Source organism: Canis lupus, chromosome 13 (assembly GCF_011100685.1).
Source record: "Canis lupus familiaris isolate Mischka breed German Shepherd chromosome 13, alternate assembly UU_Cfam_GSD_1.0, whole genome shotgun sequence".
Taxonomy (NCBI): domain Eukaryota; kingdom Metazoa; phylum Chordata; class Mammalia; order Carnivora; family Canidae; genus Canis; species Canis lupus.
In genome coordinates this window covers 29,578,116-29,596,402 of record NC_049234.1, presented here as the reverse complement: position 1 = coordinate 29,596,402, position 18,287 = coordinate 29,578,116, and positions in this window count along the sequence as shown.

The following is an 18,287-nucleotide window of genomic DNA, read 5'->3' as shown; positions in this document are numbered from 1 at the left end:
CCCTTCCTGAGTAGTCCGTAAATCCACAGTTCCAACCACCTTCCTCATGGCTCTTTCATACCCCGGGCCTTGACACCTACCCCACTACCCCCAGGGCCAGGTACCAGACCATCAGGGACAACCTGATGCCCCCGAGTCTACCAATATTATTTAAACTAGCCAATCTGGAGCCTGCTTACCCTGTGCTCGCCCATCCCCACATAAGGAGACAACAACAAAGTTGTTTGCCTGTGGGCCCCTCACCTCTCTCTACCTCATGGCTGACCCCACTATTTCCAGAGTGACCCCACACGACATGCTGTGATTTCCCCAGGCAGCTGTGAATCTATTCTTTGCAGTTTCCTTCTCTTTTTTTAATGTATTTAGTTTTAATTTAAATTTTACTTAACATGCAGTACAATATTGGTTTTTGGAGTAGAATTCAGTGGTTCATCACTTATAAACAACACCGGGTGCTCATCAGAACAAGTGCCCTCGTTAATGCCCATCCCCTACCCTTCTCCCTCCATCAACCCTCAGTTTGTTCTCTATTGTTAAGAGTCTCTCATGGTTTGTTTCTCTGTTTCCCTACCCCTTCCCCTATGTTTACCTGTTTTCTTTCTTCAACTCCACACACAAGTGAGATCATATGGTATTTGTCTTTCTCTGACTTATTTTGCAGAGCCTAATACCCTCTGGTTCCCTCCATGTCCTTGCAAATGGCAAGATTTCATTCTTTTTGATGGCTGAGTGATATCCCATTGTGTGTATACACCCCATCTTCTTTATCCATTCATCTGTTGATGGACATCTGGGCTCTATCCATCATTTGGCTACTGTGGACATTGCTGCTATCAACATCCGGGTGCATGTATCCCTTTGAGAATCTGTATTTTTGTATCCTTTGGGTAAATACCTAGTAGTGCAATTGGTGGACCATAGGGTAATTCTATTTTTAACTTTTTGAGGAACCTCCATACTGTTTTCCAGAAAGGCTGCACCAGCTGGCATTCCCAACTGTATAAGAGGGTTCCCCTTTCTCTGCATCCTTGCCAACATCTGTTGTTTCCCGAGTTGTTAATTTTAGCCATTCTTACTGGTATGAGGTGGTATCTCATTGTGGTTTTGATCTGTATTTCCCTGATGATGAGTGATGTTGAACATCTTTTCACATGTCTATTGACCATCTAGATGTCTTCTTTGGAGAAATGTCTGTTAGTGCCTTCTGCCCATTTCTTGAGTGGATTTTTTGGGGTATTTTTGAGTGTTGAGTTTGATAAGCTCTTTATAGATTTTGGATACTAACCCTTAATCACAAACATCTTTTGCAAATATCTTCTCCCATTCCACAGGCTGACTTTTAGTTTTGTTGAATATTTCCATCATGGAGCAGAAGCTTTTTATCTTGTTGAAGTCCCAATTGTTGATTTTTGCTTTTGTTTCCCTTACCTCTGGAGATGTGTCTAGTAAAAAGCTTTTACAGCTGAGGTCAAAGAGGTTTCTGCCTGGGTTCTCCTCTAGGGTTTTGGCAGTTTCTCTTTTTTGATCTGCACCTGGCCTCACCACACTTTACCCAAGGTAATATGGTTAAAGCAGCCCCATGAAGATCTGAGCTCTGGACTGGAACTCAAGGCAGAATTGAAACAGAGCACAGATTGCCTGGCTGAATCCAAAGAACCTCCCAGCACCTTTAGAGGCAGGTTATGTAATTTCTTCCTTAAATATAGTATTAACATTTTGCTTCATTAAGCTTATAGTTCTTTCTGTGGATGCCATGAGATCTCCTAGGTAAGAAGCCAAGCATGTTCTCTAACACATTCCGCTGAAAGAGAAAATCCATCCCCATCTCTTAGGAAAGCTTCAGCCTATCCAGCAGGGACTGTGAAATTCGAGAGAAAGTCCTATTTTGTGGCTGATTTGAATAAGTTTTGCCACTGCCTCTGTTTCTTTCAGCTCCTCAGCAGGATTTAAAAATGCCTGAGTCCCTCTCTCCATAAGGAGATAGAGGCGTGATGCGTGCTTCACTTTAGATGCCTAAAGTTCAGGGCCACGTAAGTGATGTTTGAGTGGCCTGTCCAAATGCATTTTTTTAATCTGAAATTAATGTCGGTTATAGATATGTGGACAATTGAATTACTAAATACAATTTCCCTTTTTTTCAAGTAGGCATGCCCCTTGCATATATTTTTTTCACAATCCATTTCTTGGTATTGTAAGAAATCACATACTTAGAAATCTCATTGTTGCTAATAGCTTGTTTATTTTTCCTCTCTCTGTCTTGTGGAAAAATGTTAATTAAAGGTGAATACTTACTTAATATCTGAGAACTGGTCTGGAAGGGAAGGAAATCTCATTTGATCTGATTTGATATTTGAATCCACTAAAATTGTGATTCCCAAATCTTTCAAGAGTAAAAGATCACTTGTAGGGTCAAAAAAAAATCTCACAGATCCCTGCAGAATAGGAGTTGTATTTTTAGCATTCATGGATGGAGAAACTATGCTATTACAAGTCCAGTAATCCTTTTAAATAAAGTTTTATTTTATAAATCGCAGTGGCAATTGTGTACATTTCACAATATGCATTTGCAGGAGGGGCTGTAGGGAAGGTAAGCCTATGGATTCAGGCTCGGCAATTATTTTAACAATCCTTCAATGCTACTGACACTCTCTCCCAGACTCCCACAACCCACAATGGTGCTCTCAAGCCTTTCTGTAGTTCTGGTTTCTGCTTGTACACTGCCTGTGTTGGGGATCTCACTACTTCATAAAGAAGTTCACTGTATCCTTGAGCTGCTCTTCCTACTGTGGGAAACCTCCTCCTAATATTGAGCCAGAGTCGGTCTCTCTCTGGTTTTCACCCCATGGACCTACTGAGGGACCATGATAATCATCTCTCACATGACAGCCCCTCCTAAGGAGACACTCACACCCTCCACCCCCAGTAGGGCCAGGCTGACACAGGCCCAGAGGAGGTGTTGCTGTGCAGGAAATGTGAAAGAATAAAAGCTCTCAGGGTTGAAAATAAGAGGACTGTGCAGTAGACCCATCTTTGTAAGGACCAGACTACCGATGTCAGGGATAGAAGGATATAAGTCAGGAGCCTGAGGCAACTGTGAAGAAGAAGAAAGACGGAAACCCCAAGGCTGATGGGGAATTCCAGGCTGGCAGGAGGAGATCATTACAACAAGGAATTCATTAACCCAGTGGCAAGAGGTGGCCAAAGGGAGTAAGTAAGTTTTTGAACCAGTATCTTCACATAGTGGGAAAAACACTGACACAAAAACCAACAGACCTAGAAGAAATAATTATCAAAGATTTTCTTGTGCAACCTCGAGATGTTCTCACATGTGATTCTATAGTTCTAAAATCACACACAGGTGTGCATGTGGGCACACACACATGGACTGCCCCATTCTCGCTGTTCCCTTTAGTAGTGGAGCACATGACCGCTGAGCCGGCCTATGACTCCCTTTGGTATTAGTGGAGGAACAGAAGTAATTTAGTGCCCTGGACTCCCAGTTCTTCCTTCCTACTCTTCCTCTGACCCATGCAGCTCCCCCTCTTTCCTATATAAGCATCTCACTCCCTGAAAATTTTCAGGACCCCCTCATCCTCTGAGTGTCTCTGCTTCAAACATGTTCTCCTCCTCCTCCCACCAGTCCCAGCGTGGGCCTGAGAACTTGACCCCCAACTCCATGTGTGGACTGGACGATGCAGAATAAAATGGAATCATATAAATAAATAAATAAATAAATAAATAAATAAATAAATAAATAAAATAAAATAAAATCATCAGCTTTGTTGCTCACAGCCTGCATCTTCTACACAAAGCATACCCGACCCCAGGGCTAGACACCCACCCCCTGGTGTCCAGCCAGGCAGTGGGCACGTGGTCAGGAATGGGGGTGGGAAAGACGGACTCAAATCCACCAAGGCTGACCTCCTGGCTGCTACTCAACCTCTGATGAGTCTGTTCACCTCAGCCCAGTCCAGCCACGACCCCCGAACAATATAATTCATTGGATTTTGCCAGTAATTTGCACAAAGATTTCTGGTTTTTACTAATTCCCACACATTCCACTTGTTAATATGCTCCACCAATATTCTCTGGCTGCCTCCAACGTGCCAGACACTATTAGAGATGGTGACGCAGCCGTGATGAACGAGACAAAGAGTCAGTTACCTGCAAGCACCAGAGCCTCCTGCAGTGTGAACCCAGTTACAGACATGAGTCTCACCGAAGGAGGGGCTGGCTCAGCCTTGCTCCCAGTGGGCCTCACCCTCGGCTCAGAGCACCCAGCCGGCAGCAACATTTGGCTGTCATGTCCCAACAAGGCGATATGGAGAGAAGGAAGGGGTTGGCTCCTCCAAGAGTTCACTTCCCAGAAGCCACACCAGAGGCTTCCTTCTCTTGCCTCATTTCCTGCAGTAGGGCAAAAATTCATTTCCAAACCAGTCGCTGGCAGGGAGGATGGAACTACCCGATCAATGTGGACTCATGCATACTGGCGCCACCAGCAATGCCTCCGAGATACACATTTCTGCATGTGGGACCCCATGCTCAGTACCTTATATGCAAACAAAGTCCTCGAATGAAAATTTTTAGTAGGACTTTCAAGCCTACGTCTGAGTTTAAATGTATCCATCTGTTTTTAGGGTGCTTGTGTCATGATAGGCAGGAGCCCAGCCACACCTAGTGCAGGCTCTAGTCTACCCCCTCCAGTCCTTGATGACCTAGGGTATTTGCTTGACCTCTTGAAGTATATCTATTTGCAGGTCAAAAAATTGATGGAAATAAAAAGACCTACCTCAGAGGCTTATTGTGAGATGGAACTAGGAAATTAGCACAATGCAGCACAAAGTAGAAGCATAGGCCTGACTGCTAGTGAGGTGGGACTGGGGTGGGTCAGGTGAGATGCCTAGGACCTCATGTCCCTGCCTGCGTCAGCTTAGCCCCCAGGTACTCATATTATTCATCAAACATGATTGACCTTCTCTTTGTGTGAGCCGGTGCCCTCAACCCTCAGCAAAGGCCACCAGGGCCACCCCTATGGTTGAACAAGTTAGGTGTATTACTCATTGCAGTGAAGGGCAGCGCACACCACACAAAACCCTAAGGAGTCTCAGTCAAAGGGGTTAGAAAGAACCGCCAGGTTCTAGGACTGGGGCTTTGTTTCGGGGTTGGGGGTGCGTCTACAGAAGCAGGGATCAGTTCTGATTAGAGTGCAGTTGGAAAGCAGGTACAGTCCTACGGCTTGGCATCTCGTGGGGCCAGAGCAGCTCGAGAATGACTGGCTGGCCAAGAAGTCACAGTCACTGCTTTCAGCCAAGAGAGGGGCATGTCTGGTGTTTTGTGGGCAGTATAGTGGCCTTGCTTTTGTGAGCAAGCAAAGCTGCACAGTGGTGTTGCTTTGTCTCACTCTCCTGGATGCCCTGGGAGCCTTGACTGCTGTCGGCAGGAGGCTGAAATGGTCCAGCCAAGGGAGTGCCCGGTGGGCTTCTGCCTGGCTGGGAGGCTGCTTGTTTTTCTTCCTTCCTGCTAGACCCCAGGATCAAACAAGTCTCTGCCCTTAAGCACTTCACAGCCTGGAGGGAAGCTAAGTTTACAGCACCAGGTGAGGCTGGCCATAGGGGAGCCCTGGTATCTCATCAGAGGAGAGCATCAGGGGGAGCCTCACAGAGGAGGGTGCGTTTGATCCTGTACAAAGGATGATCAAGAGGGGCACCTGGGTGGCTCCGCGGTGGGGAATCTGCCTTTTGCTCAGGTCATGATCCCAGGGTCCTGAGATCGAGTCCTGCGTCAGGGTCCCCGCAGGGAGCCTGCTTCTCCATCTGCCTATGTCTCTGCTCCTCTCTTTGTCTCTGTGTCTCTCATGAATGAATGAATGAATGAATGAATGAATGAATAAATGAATAAATAAATAAATAAATAAATAAAATCCTTAAAAAGAAAAAAAGGATAAAGGAGAAAGAAGGGAGTGGGGGAGGGCAGGAATGGCAGAGAGAGAGAGAGAGGAGAGAGAGAGAGAGAGGAAATCCTTTATGTGCGTGGCAGTCTCTGCGTTCCAAATTATAAATTCAATTCAAGCCACAGCAACTTTGCAACCGTGGTCGTTTTCTTCTCTTTCTTTCCAGGAAGAAAAATAGCCTTTCTATTTTCATCGCTGAAATTGCCATTTGTCATTTTCAAGGTGCCTGGGTGCCTTTGTCTCTGCCGTCAGCTGGCAGCAACGTGGCTAAAAATAGCCGGCGGAGGGAACCGCTATACGCTGAACATTAAAAATAGAAAGGGAAGCACTGGTGTGAATAATGCATGGGAGAGAATCCCGCTCACGCTGGGCTCTGGCTCCTCCGGGGGCCTGGCTGCTGGGCATAGCCCCACAGGGCGAGGGAAGATTAAGGCTTTTTTTTTTTTTTTTTTTTGCTTGTCCTTCAGTGAAAGGGCAGCCCACAAATTACACTCTGCCCTCCGCCTGCCTTGGGTGGGAAAGGATAAGAAGAAATAGAGGCTTGGGCCAGCTTTCTGGAATGCAAATGAGGTGTCTAATTTGCAGGCACAATCTCACATGCCATCTGGGCCAAGACAAAGGAGGGATGGGCCTGTGGCCTGGCAGTGAGGCCATGCCCTGTGTAAGAGCATATAGTTTTGGGGTTTGGTTTTGGATTTTTTAATATCTGAAAGATTTATTATTTGAGGGAGAGACAGAGAGAGAGCATGTGCAGTGGGGGAGGGGCAGAGGGAGGAAATCTCAGGCAGACTCCCCCTGCCCCCCCCCACACACACACCCCTGTAGTGGAGCTTGATCCCAGGACCCTGAGATCGTGACCTGAACCGAAACCAAGCGTCCACCACTAAACTGACTGAGCTGCCCAGGAATCTCTGGTTTGGGTTTTTGATACTCAGTGCTGGCTAATCAGAACGGTTCTGCAAGGGAAATTTGGCCCTCCTGAAGTCATCTGATTATGATCTCAGCAAAATTCAAGGGCTGGTCAAAGTTATTACGGCAGCCAGAGGGGAGCTCTCCCTGCATCCAGGAACATCATGGGTTCCTCATCAATACTGTTGAATAGCCAGATGCTCTTGGGAGGACACAAAAACTGCCTTTTACACTGACTCATTCCCCGTGACCAGACGCTAGTTGTTGTTGTTTTAATATTTTATTTACTGATTGATGAGAGACACACAGAGAGAGGCAGGGACCTAGGCAGAGGGAGAAGCAGGCTCCATGCAGGACTCGATCCCAGGGCCCCGGGATCATGACCTGAGCTGAAGGCAGACGCTCAGACCCTGGTTGACTGGCTGGTGGTCCCAGACTGTTGGAGCTGAAATAACTTAGGGATCGGTGGGTGAGTTCAGGGGTGCTGAGGTCCAGAAAGGGGAGTGAAGCAGTCTCAGTTCCCACAGCACCTCCGTCAGAGACAGGGCTGCCTTGCCTCCTCACTGCCCTGACTTGGCCTCCCCAGCAGTTTCCTGCTGCGTTACCTCCTCAGATCCTTGATGGAATGGGAACCTTGTTCCCAAAACCCAACTCCAAGGCTTGAGGCAGGTGGAATCCATCTGTCGGAACCAGGATACACCTCAAGTTTGGTGTGCAATCCCCTCCTGGCCACGAGGCTGTGGGGCCAGGGCACCCGAGGACCCTAGCGCTGCCCCTTGGAGTAAAGGGCCTCCACCAGGTACATCTAGGGAGCCCGGGTGTGATTTGACCCGAGTCCCACTCTCCTTCCCTAATCAAGTCCTCTCGGCCTGCAAGATGGCCTCACCTTCCTCAGGAGTGGGGGCCTCATTCTCAGTCCACACCAGCACCCTCGCCAAATGGCTGGGAGCATAACTTTGGAGTCCACTCGGGTTCAAACCCAGGGATACCTTTCCCTCTGCTTCACTCGGGGCTGTACACCTAGTATCTGGGTCCCCAGTTTCCTGCTCCAGAAGTGGGACTGTAATACAGATGGCACAGAGCTGTTCCAAAGCTGAGACCTCCAAGGAAAAATGCTGACCACAATGACCCCACACAACCGGCGCTCGGGAGAGGTGCATCCCTCCCCACCCTGGGAACCCTGTTTTCTTATCTGCTGCAAACCTCCCCAGGTTCCCCCATTGAGGGCTGGGTTTGAATCCTAGTCTGAGACACCCTCTCTTCCTTGGGTAATTCGGACCCTCGGACATCTCGGATGTTCATTCCTTTGCGTGTGAACAGGAAATCTGAGCTCCATTTGGGGCTGCAGAGCAGGTTAGCAAGGTAAGGCAGGGAGTCTGTCACAGAGCAGGTGCTCGGTAAGGGACAGTTGTGACTACATGTCCTCCCCCAGGGTCCAGATGGGCAAATTGCTTCCCTTATTGGAGCTGGAGGTCCAGCATGGAGTGGGCAGTCGCCTTCACTTCCCTACCTTTCCCCCCCAACCCCAGTTCACTTCCTCGGCCACCCTACTCATCCCGAATTATTCCTTCATGCATTAACTAATTCATTTGTCAAGTCCCTAAACATAGATGCAGGGCTGCATCCTGTGCTGCTGAGTGTGTTACCAGAGAGGAGTGACACCTGCTCCCTGACTTTTCTGGGGCCCTGAGGAGTCAGGCCTCTCTGGCTCAAGTTCAAGTCACCTGAAGATTCCAGGGACTTCCCTGTACTCTTCCTGCTTGACTTTGGTCCTGCATGTGGCCCACAGATGACCACTTGTAACCCTTGGAATCGGTGCGTGTTGCCTCGCATGGCAAGAGGGATATGGAAGATATGATCAAGATGAGCATCTTGAGATGGAGAGATCATCCTGGATGATTGTGATGGGCCCTGGGCCACAAGTGTGGGAAGAAGAGGCACGTCAGAGAAGGTGCTGTGACGCTGGCGGGCAGAGAGGTGGGGAGGCATGATGTCAGAGGAGGACAAAGTGCTGTGACGCTGGCAGGCAGTCGGGGGGGAGCTGTGACGCTGGCAGGGGGGCAGGGAGCACAGGGAGACTTGACGTCAGAGGAGGAGCAGGTGCTGTGACGCTGCCAGGCAGAGGCTGGAAGGGAAGGGAGTGAGTGATGTGGGCGAGGATGCCAGCAGCATGAGAGGCTAGGAGAGACAGGAATGGATTCTCCCCTGGGGCCTCCACAGGAGCCACCTCTGCCCAAACCCTTATTTTAGTTCGAAAAGACTTCTCGACCTCTTATTCCAGAAATGTAAGCAAATATATTGTGTAGTTTTGAGCCACTAAACTTGTGGTCCTTTGTTACAGTGGCCAGAGGAAATAAATGGGCATCAGTGTTTGCTCCCTAATTCACAGACCAGGATGCTGAGATTTGGAAGGATTATGTGGTTTAGTCCATATTAAATAAATAGTAAATAAATTCTTCTGCCACCTCATTCTCTCTGTTAATGAGTTAATTTTACTCTGAGTGAAAAAAACAAAAAACAAAAAAAAAAAACTGCATACTCAGTCTTACCCCCTCCTTGGATATATGACTGCTTGATCTTTCTCCTGGTGATTAAAGAAAGAAGAAATGAAGGAGTTAAGGGATGAACAACACGGTTGTGCTTATAGGTTAGAATATGCACTTGTTCATGGAGCTTTTTCCTGCTCTGTGGACAAGTAGGGAGCCCTTGAGGCTTGAAAGGAATGAGTTTGGAATATGTTCAGATGAGCTCACTGTGTTTGTAGGTCGTACTCAGTTGTGAGTTATAGCTAATTCTACTATAGTGAGTTAGGAAAGAAAGGGATTTATATTTCTCATGTTTTATCAAGTCCAGAAACAGGTACAGTGGCTCAAAGAGTGCTGTCAAAGAGCTAGTTTCCTTCTGTCTGGCTGTCCTGCCTTCTTTTAATATGTGGCTTTTATTCTCATAGGCTTCCAGTCGTTGCTGTACATTTGGCATCATATGCATCCTGAATTCCAGGCAGGAAGAAGGAGGAAGCGTAAAGGACACAAGGCTTTCTTTGGAAGGCAGAAAGAGCGAGAAAACCTCAGTGACACTCTCCACGGTTTGTGTGTGTGTGTGTGTGTGTGTGTGTGTGTAGATATGTGCGTGTACATGCACACATGCATCTGAGCTATTCTTTCTAGTTTGGAGAAATGGAGAAAGCACCAAATACCCATTCCTTATTCATACTGTACCTTAGGGGAAAATTTAATGGGATTCAGATACAATGAGAAAAGGGTCCGTAATCAGCCCCACAGTATCAGAGGAATAGAACATCTGCACAGAGCTGCCCATGCAGGGGCCAAATGGAAATGAATGGCAAAATGACTAAGCAAATACAGCACAGAAGAAATAAATATACTTACAAAACGAACATGGCGTGCAGAAGTCAGACACAGATCCTAACCTGTCAGAAAACATAACTCATGGAAAGGAAGGCTATGTGTCCCAATTGTTTCAGGCTGCAGAATAACTTAATAAGAACATTAACTTAAAATGTAAAAGCTCAAACAAAAATTGATACAAAAGAACATGAGATAAACAAAGAAAATTTAGACTTAGGGTCCCAGTAAGAAACAGAAGGCACTCAGCTAGGATTTTGAAGAAAATTTAATCAAGGATCCTAGTCCAGAGGTCTGCTCAGGATAAGGGACACCACTGAGGATTGTTAAAGCACCCAAGTACTGGTGACAGTCAGCTTCTAAGGACAAGAAGAAGAACCTATGTTTACTAGAAGAATGGAAGAAGGGCCATCCCTTAGACACTTAGACACAGAGTGATCCAGACACTGCTGAAATCGCAGCAACAGTCAGGGAGAGAATGGGAGAAGAAAATCTCTACAACTCTTTGCTCTATTTTCTGATCTCCTGCTGGTGTCTCCCACTGGCTGAATCCAACCAGAAGAGACAAGGAAAGGCAGAAAAAGTAATTTGGTTCTCAGGGTACAGAGCAGAGAGAGGCAAAGAATAAATGGGGGCCTGAGGTAATAAATGTAGAACAGAGAATGCATAGGTACCCCCAATCCTGTACATGGGATGCTTTAGACGCCCCATGGTTTTCTGTCTCCAGGAGACTTATAGCTCATGCCACTCCCATGTGGTGGAGGCCCTGTGGCCACAGTTGCATATCCTAACACAGACATTAGGGCAGCTTCATCTCAGAGCTAACCAAGAGGGAACAGAAGCTGCCCCAATCCCCAGGTCTAAGCTGACTAGATCCATCCCAGCTTTAACTTCCCAGGTAGATGGCCTTGGGAGTCAAAACCACTAATCAAACGTTTGGTATTAGGTGTTGATGCCTCTATGTGCTGGATTTTGACCAGAGAGACATAAGATGAGCAGAAGCCAGTAAATAAATAAGTAAATTAATTAATTAATTAATTTTAAAAATCACTTGTTCTTCCTCCCCACAATGCAGTGATTCCATACAACCCCTCCAGAGATGTCCCACATGACACAGCCAGAAACTTGAGCCAGAAACCATGTCCAACATGCATTTGTATCCTTTTCTTCCCTGCCTCTTGCTTATTCTCCTGAGATTGCACCCCTCTAATTAAGTTTAGCATAGGTCTTTGCTCTTGGGGAAATCCAGGCTAAAACAATGACCGAAAGTGACCCAAGAAAACAGATCCTCTAGATGAGGTTTTGGAGTTGAATTTCCCATGAGTCCTAAAGGCAAGAGGAACCCCACTGCTTTTGGTAAATGCAGTAATAATATCCTCCTATGTGGCATGGCCTCACCATTACCAGAGTTTCACACAGCATTGATTGGACTGAGGTGAAATGCAAAGCTTGAGAAATCAAACAGCACTTGTGCTTGACCAGTATGGAGGCATGATGATTATGAGGAGTATGGCATAAGGATGACCTCATTTTATGGCATTTGAGACTTTAAAAATGAGAAAGATAAGAGTAATTAATTGCTAACCTCAAGCCAGACTGTCTGTCGGGCAGTTTTATAACAGAGCATCTCATCTCTAACAGTCATGGGGCACACTGTGCTGAAAACAAAGGACAGCATCTGAGTATTTTCAAATGCAGGTTTTCAAAGGAAATGATATGTAATCCTGACAGCATTCCTATGTGAAATTTCAGGCCATGATAGGGAAAGAGTGGGATCCTGAGACCTGGCATGGGGATATTTGGGAGGATGTGATTGAGAAAATCAAACCCCAAGTTCTAAACTCTATAGCTGAGAGAAGCAGCTTCCTTCTCCTTGAGAGACAAAAAATATAATAAAATAATTTAAAATAATAATTAAAAAGGTTCCTCTTCCATGAAGGTACTATAGAGACCTTACCTGAAGTGGATGCCTCTCAAGATCTGCCCCTTTCATTACCTTCAGGCTGATAACCAGGATCAGTTTTTACCTCAATCTACATCAAGAAGTGCAAATCTTGCTCCAAAAAGAAAGACTTCATACAAAAGAGACAGAAGGTTTCCCTTCTGCCAAATGAGTTAGATCCACCATTAACCTTCCCTTATTCACTGGTCACCCATTTCCCTCTGACACAGTTCGCCAGCACTCTTAAGTCAGAAGACAAATTATAGATATCGACTCATACTTTGTCTTGTGGTTTACAATCTTCTAAATTGAGAAAGGGGCACCTGGTGGCTCAGTCAGTTAAGTGTCCGACTTGATTTTGGCTCAGGTCATGATCTCAGCGTCATGAGATTAAGTCCCACCTTGGGCTCTGAGCTGGGAGTAGAACCTGCTTGGAATTCTCTCTCTCTCTACCCCTTCTCTCACTTGCACATACTCTTTCTCTTAAAAAAAATAATAATAATAAATAAAAATAGAGAACTGAAAGAGTTGCAGTTCTAGGAGGTGAAGCAGGGCACTCCGGTTTGAAAGGTAGTTAACAGAAAAGCTGATCTCATTTCCACCATTTAACCAATGACACACTCATGTACCTGCACACATATATTTCTTTATTCAGTTAATATATTATCAACTAAAAGTAAGTCATCTGCGTATAACACACATAACAGAAAAACCCATAAAATAGTAGCTTAAAGACACGCTTATTTCTCTGCCACATAAAGATGCCTGGAGCAGGCAATCCAGGGCTGAAATGGTAGCTTCACACTTTTCTCAGTTGTCCAACTGTTTACCTATCTGACCTGCCTTCTTCAGTGAATGGCTTCCATCCTTGAGATGTGTTATAATCCAAGAGTCTATGGACGTGAAACATCAAATGCCCATTCCAGGCTGGCAGCAGGAAAGCTGGTGGAAAACAACAGAATACTCCTCTTTATGGGGTCAGCTCCTTGGAATAACTTTCCAAGTTCCCCATGACACTTTTACTTAAGTCTCTGGCCCAAAGTTCATCTTAGTGCCTCGTCAGCTGCATAGGAATCTGGAAAATGCTGCTTTTATCAGGGTGCATTGTCTCACCGAACAAAATTCAGGTTTGGGGAGGGTGGAAAGAAGCAAAGAAACAAAGAAGAATCTCTGCCACAAATAAACAATCTTTCTTCACTCAACAGATGCTGAGCCCTCTGTGAAGGGTGAGGTGAAAGGAGAAGCTAGGAAGACAAACACAACACAGACCCTGATATTCAGGGTCTCACAATATGATGGGAGAAACAGATGCGTAATAAATGAGTTTGTTAGAGTGACCACTGCCCTCGTGAAAGAGCGTATAAGACTGGTACAAGGGGGCCATTGTCAGTTGAGCTTGGGGTTTCATGGAGACATGTCTCTTGAATGGAGTGACCCTTGAAAACATGGAGATTTTCCTAGGAATTGAAGGGGGGCAAACAAAGGTAGAAGGTGAGGAATGGGATTCTATGTCTAGGGACAACAAGTTTAGAGCTTAGCAGGGGCAGAGGAGGGGAGGTGAGACTGGAGAGGTGGGCGAGGGACACACCACCAAGGTCTTGAAGGCCACCCTCAGCTGTTCCACTGTTCTAATAGATGGAGGGGACCCATCAAGCAGAAGTGCCATGGTCGGCCACCGTCCTATCCTGACCAGCAGTCATTCTCTCTCTTTCTCACAACAACATGAAGATATCCCTTGTAGCAAACACTTGTCCTTTGTCATCAGTTCAAATGGTTAAGGTGAATTTCCCCATTCCCCTCCCATGGCTCACAGGTAGTCAAGAGATCAAGGCCTGTTCAACCATCATCGTCCCTTCCGCTGGGTGCAGGAATGTGACCTGGGTTAATCTAATGAGATTAGTTCTTCCAGTTTTATTGAAACTGTGTGTTTTGGTGGGTGCAGGAGGTGATTTCTGCTGGGGTCACCAGGCAAGGAGAGTAAAATCCTAGACACAGCTCAGCTGATAGCAAAAGTAATATAGAAGGAAGCTGGGCTGAGAGGTGGAGAGGGGCCAGGGCTTGCTCACCACGTTTGAACCCTGAGTTCTGCTGCCTCTGGAGCTCCTGAGCTCTGTAGCTCTGTGAACCCATAAAGCCCCCTTTTTTCTTGAGCAAGCTGAGTGCACTTTCTGCACTTGCAACAAGGGTTTTGACTGATATGGGAGTTGTATAGAACAAGCTTTGTAAAGAAAATACAACGGTAACCTCACCGGGACACACTGAAAAGTAGGGTAACCGATCACCTGGTTTGCTGGGACCACCCAGGTTTTAGCTTTGGAAGTCCCACATCCTCAGTCCCTTGGCATATCCTGGAAGTTGGTGGCTTTCAGGTAAAATTCATGTTTGCTAGTAACAACTAAGAGAAGACTAAGGGTATGAGACCATTAAAAGGTAGATTGTCTTCATCATAAGGACAATCTCTCTAAATGCCACAACTGTCCGAGGGTGGACATGGCTTGCCACGGGAGGGGAGTCCAGAAGAGGAGTTGTGTGTTCTGGCCTGAATAGGCAGAGCTGGCCATGAACCCTGGCTCTACCTCTCACCAGCTATGTGGTTCAGGCAAGTGAGTCCCACTAGTCCTGCCTCCTCATCTGTGCAATGGTGGTCATGGTAGTAGTTATTTCAACTGGGATGTTGTAGAGATTAAATGAAATGAAGCCAAGTAAGTAAATAAGTCCTCAGTGAGTTTTAGTTGCAAATATTGAGAGGCCAGGGGCTGGGCTGTCAGTAATAAAGGCCAGCCAGTCCCTTGATACGGGCATTGTAGGGGGAGTCAAGGACCGAGTCCTCCAAATGAGGAGTCTGAGGATGTCGTTGAAATTTTCTTTCTAGGCAAAGATTCTGTTTTGATTTGGTTTCGTATAAAAGATGTTGCTGATAGGGCCATTTCAGAGATGGATGCCTGCGATAATTTTTGACAGACTTTCCTTGTAAAGCTCTTTCCGGCTTCCCTAAAATACATTTTGCTGAGCCTTAAAATGAGTAGCATCTATCTGCTCCCAGCTGTCTGGACGTGGGGTTATTTCTGCCCTCAGCCACTTTAATGAAGTTGTTAGAGTGACAAAGTGTGTCACCGGCCATGGCTCCAGAGGAGGCTTGGGTCAGGGAGAGGTTTTCCAGCAGCAGCCCCGAGATGAAGTCATCAGCCCCGGGGGGCCATCTGGCTCCCCACCCCCCACTGGACCCAGCTCCTGTAGGGAGCCCAAGGCAGTGTAGACCAGCACCACATCATGGCTGAGAGGATTGAGTATCATCTTTTAATTTCCTTAAAGTGTTTTGGTATTTTAGAAAAATTTGAGGTTTTACTTTCATACAGAAAAGGGAACACATCTTGAGCATACATTTTTAATGTACATCTTGATGATTTTTTTATAGGTGTACATCCTCGTGTGCCCACTGTCAAAATCAAGATATCAGAGATTTTCACCACCTGGAAAATTTCCTTGGGCGCTTTCCTCCCGGGCATTACACCCACCCGAGAAAGCCACTGTTCTCAGTTCTAAAACCATACATTGGTTTTGGCCTCCTATCATTGGTTTTTGTTACTTGGATTGATAGGATTGTAGGGTAGGTGCTCTTTTGTATTTAACTTCTTTTCATCAATGTGAGATCCGTGAGATTCACTCATGTTTTGGTGTATATCAGTAGTTTGTTCTTTTATATTATTGCGTATACCTCCAAATTATAATTTTCCAAAGTTAAAGACTTGACTCTTACACAAATGTAAAATTACCATGTATCAAAGATTTTATTCAACTCATTAATTTATGAGGGAATCAGCAAAACACTGAAAATAGGTTCCAATGAAAATTTGACTTCCCGAGATGTATATTGTCTACAAGATAAAAATTGTTGGCATTGCTGTGAACAAGAATCATTTTAATTGCTGGGAAGAGGAAACATTTGCTTGTTATCATTTTTCTGTAACTTCACTTCTATCCCTCTAGAGTTGTGAAGTCACATCTTCCATAAAAGGATACATCCTCTAGATACTCAGAAAACCCCAAAGGGTCCTTAGACAACTCCCCCCTCACCCCCTGCAGCAAGGAGGACACCCAGGGGTCTCTCTGGCTGCTTTTCAAGTCTTAGAAAATATTTCCTGACAGCATGAACATTACCTTAATTCATTTATCCATTGGCTTGTTGATGAGTATTTGAATTCTTCACAGTTTGGAGTTATGAGTAAAGCTACTATGAATGTTTTTTTGATATGTCTTTTTATGGACACATATATTCACTTCTCGAGTATTTATGTAGAGAGAGATTGCTGCTTCATAGGACAACTGCACATTTTGCTTCAGTAGATACTTCCAAATGGTTTTCTACAGTTATACCACTGTAAGCTTCCCTCAGGTACATGCGGTAGCCCCAAGCTATTGGTCCACTTTGCTGACATTTGGTGACATCAAGCTTTTTAGCCTGAGCCGTTCATGGGTTATGCAGATTCTGTCAGTTTTGATAAACCTATTCCAGGATTAGGAATATAGGATTATTATAGGATTATTCCTATTCACTTTTGTGTGCATAAAAACTACCTGGGCTGCTCAATCAAAGTGTGGCTTCAGAGTTCACAGCCCATTTACCGGAGTTTTGATTTAGTGGTTCTGGGTCAAGCTCAAAAATCTACATTATTAACAAGCCCTTTATTACTGAGTAAGCATTTTGAGAAATGCCGGCTTAAATGAATCTGTGCTGTGTAATCTGCGGGTTGCTGTTGTTCCCTCAGAGTGCATCCTGCCAGGAGAGAGGGTGAGAACCCACATCAGCTCCCAGATTTCTGAATGTGGGCTAATGATGATAGCCACTTGTGATCTCAATTTTCAGAACAATCCTCCAGATTGGGACTCAGATTTTGCATTTTGCAAATGAGGACATTGAGTTTCTGAAGATAGGTAAAGAAAGAGAGGTAAGGAAATTTGCCCAAGAACTCATGACAGAGGATCAAGGCTTAGAACCAAGGACTGGGGACACCTGGGTGGCTCAATTGGCTAAGCGTCTACCTTCGGCTCAGGTCGTGATCTCAGGGTCTTAGGATTGAGCTCCCAGTCGCTTTGGGCTCCCTGCTCAGTGAGAAGTCTGCTTCTCCTCACTCCTCGTGCTCTCTCTCTCTCTCTCTCTCTCAAATAAATAAAAATAAAATCTTAAAAAAAAAAACAAGGATTGTTCTATCCCTTATCAATGATTTTTCTAATATACCAATGCTGTGGACATGTTTTTTGTTTGTTATTTTTACCAGCCGAGGCTCTTTCTCCCTGAGATGAAGTTTTAGATAGAATTTCCATATATGAAACAGATCGTAATTAAGCTCTTAGGGTAGTAGCCAGGGCCAGCAGCACAGCGCCTTGCCTGTGCGACCTCTCTGAGCCCCTGTGTTCTCCTGTGTTCACCTGCTGTGGGCCTGTGACCCTCCCTGGGCCCTAGGACAAGGGCTTGCTAACCACAGGACCCAGCACCATCCCTCAGATGCCCTACTCACAGATGTACAATTCATACAGAACTCCCTTTTTCTTTAAGAAAATATCCATTCCTACAATCTGGATTCTCTTTTACTTAAATCTAAATACGACCTGAGAGCAAAATCTAATCTGGGGAGCAGGAGAGCATGTGGCTTAGAAAGACTTTTGTAGGGTGGCAACTGGATGACCCAGGAGGTACAAATCGGAAATGCCAGTGGCAGTGGAGCCTTTTGGTAACAGAGGGCAGAAATACTATTCAGAAGAGAATTATGCACCCCCCCACCCCCACCAGCCACGATAAATCAATTTTGTGCACTCGCACTCTCTCCTCCTTGGGTGGCAAGCAGCTCTAATTAAAGTTAGAGATCTCTTTGGGCATTCCTTGCCACCCTAGTCTTTCACTGTCCAGATGTGTGACCTTGAGCTAATCATTTCACACCCCTCATCCTTAGTTTTAACATCTGTGTGATTGTATCCAGAGCCTGGGCCCCAGAGGGCAGAATGAGGATTACGTGGATGCTTAGTGCCAGGCGTGTGCCAGGCTCCAGGGGCTGCTCCTTAGGAACATGTTTGCAGCACAGCACAGGCCCCTGCTGAGCAGAGTATATGCCCTATGGACCCACCA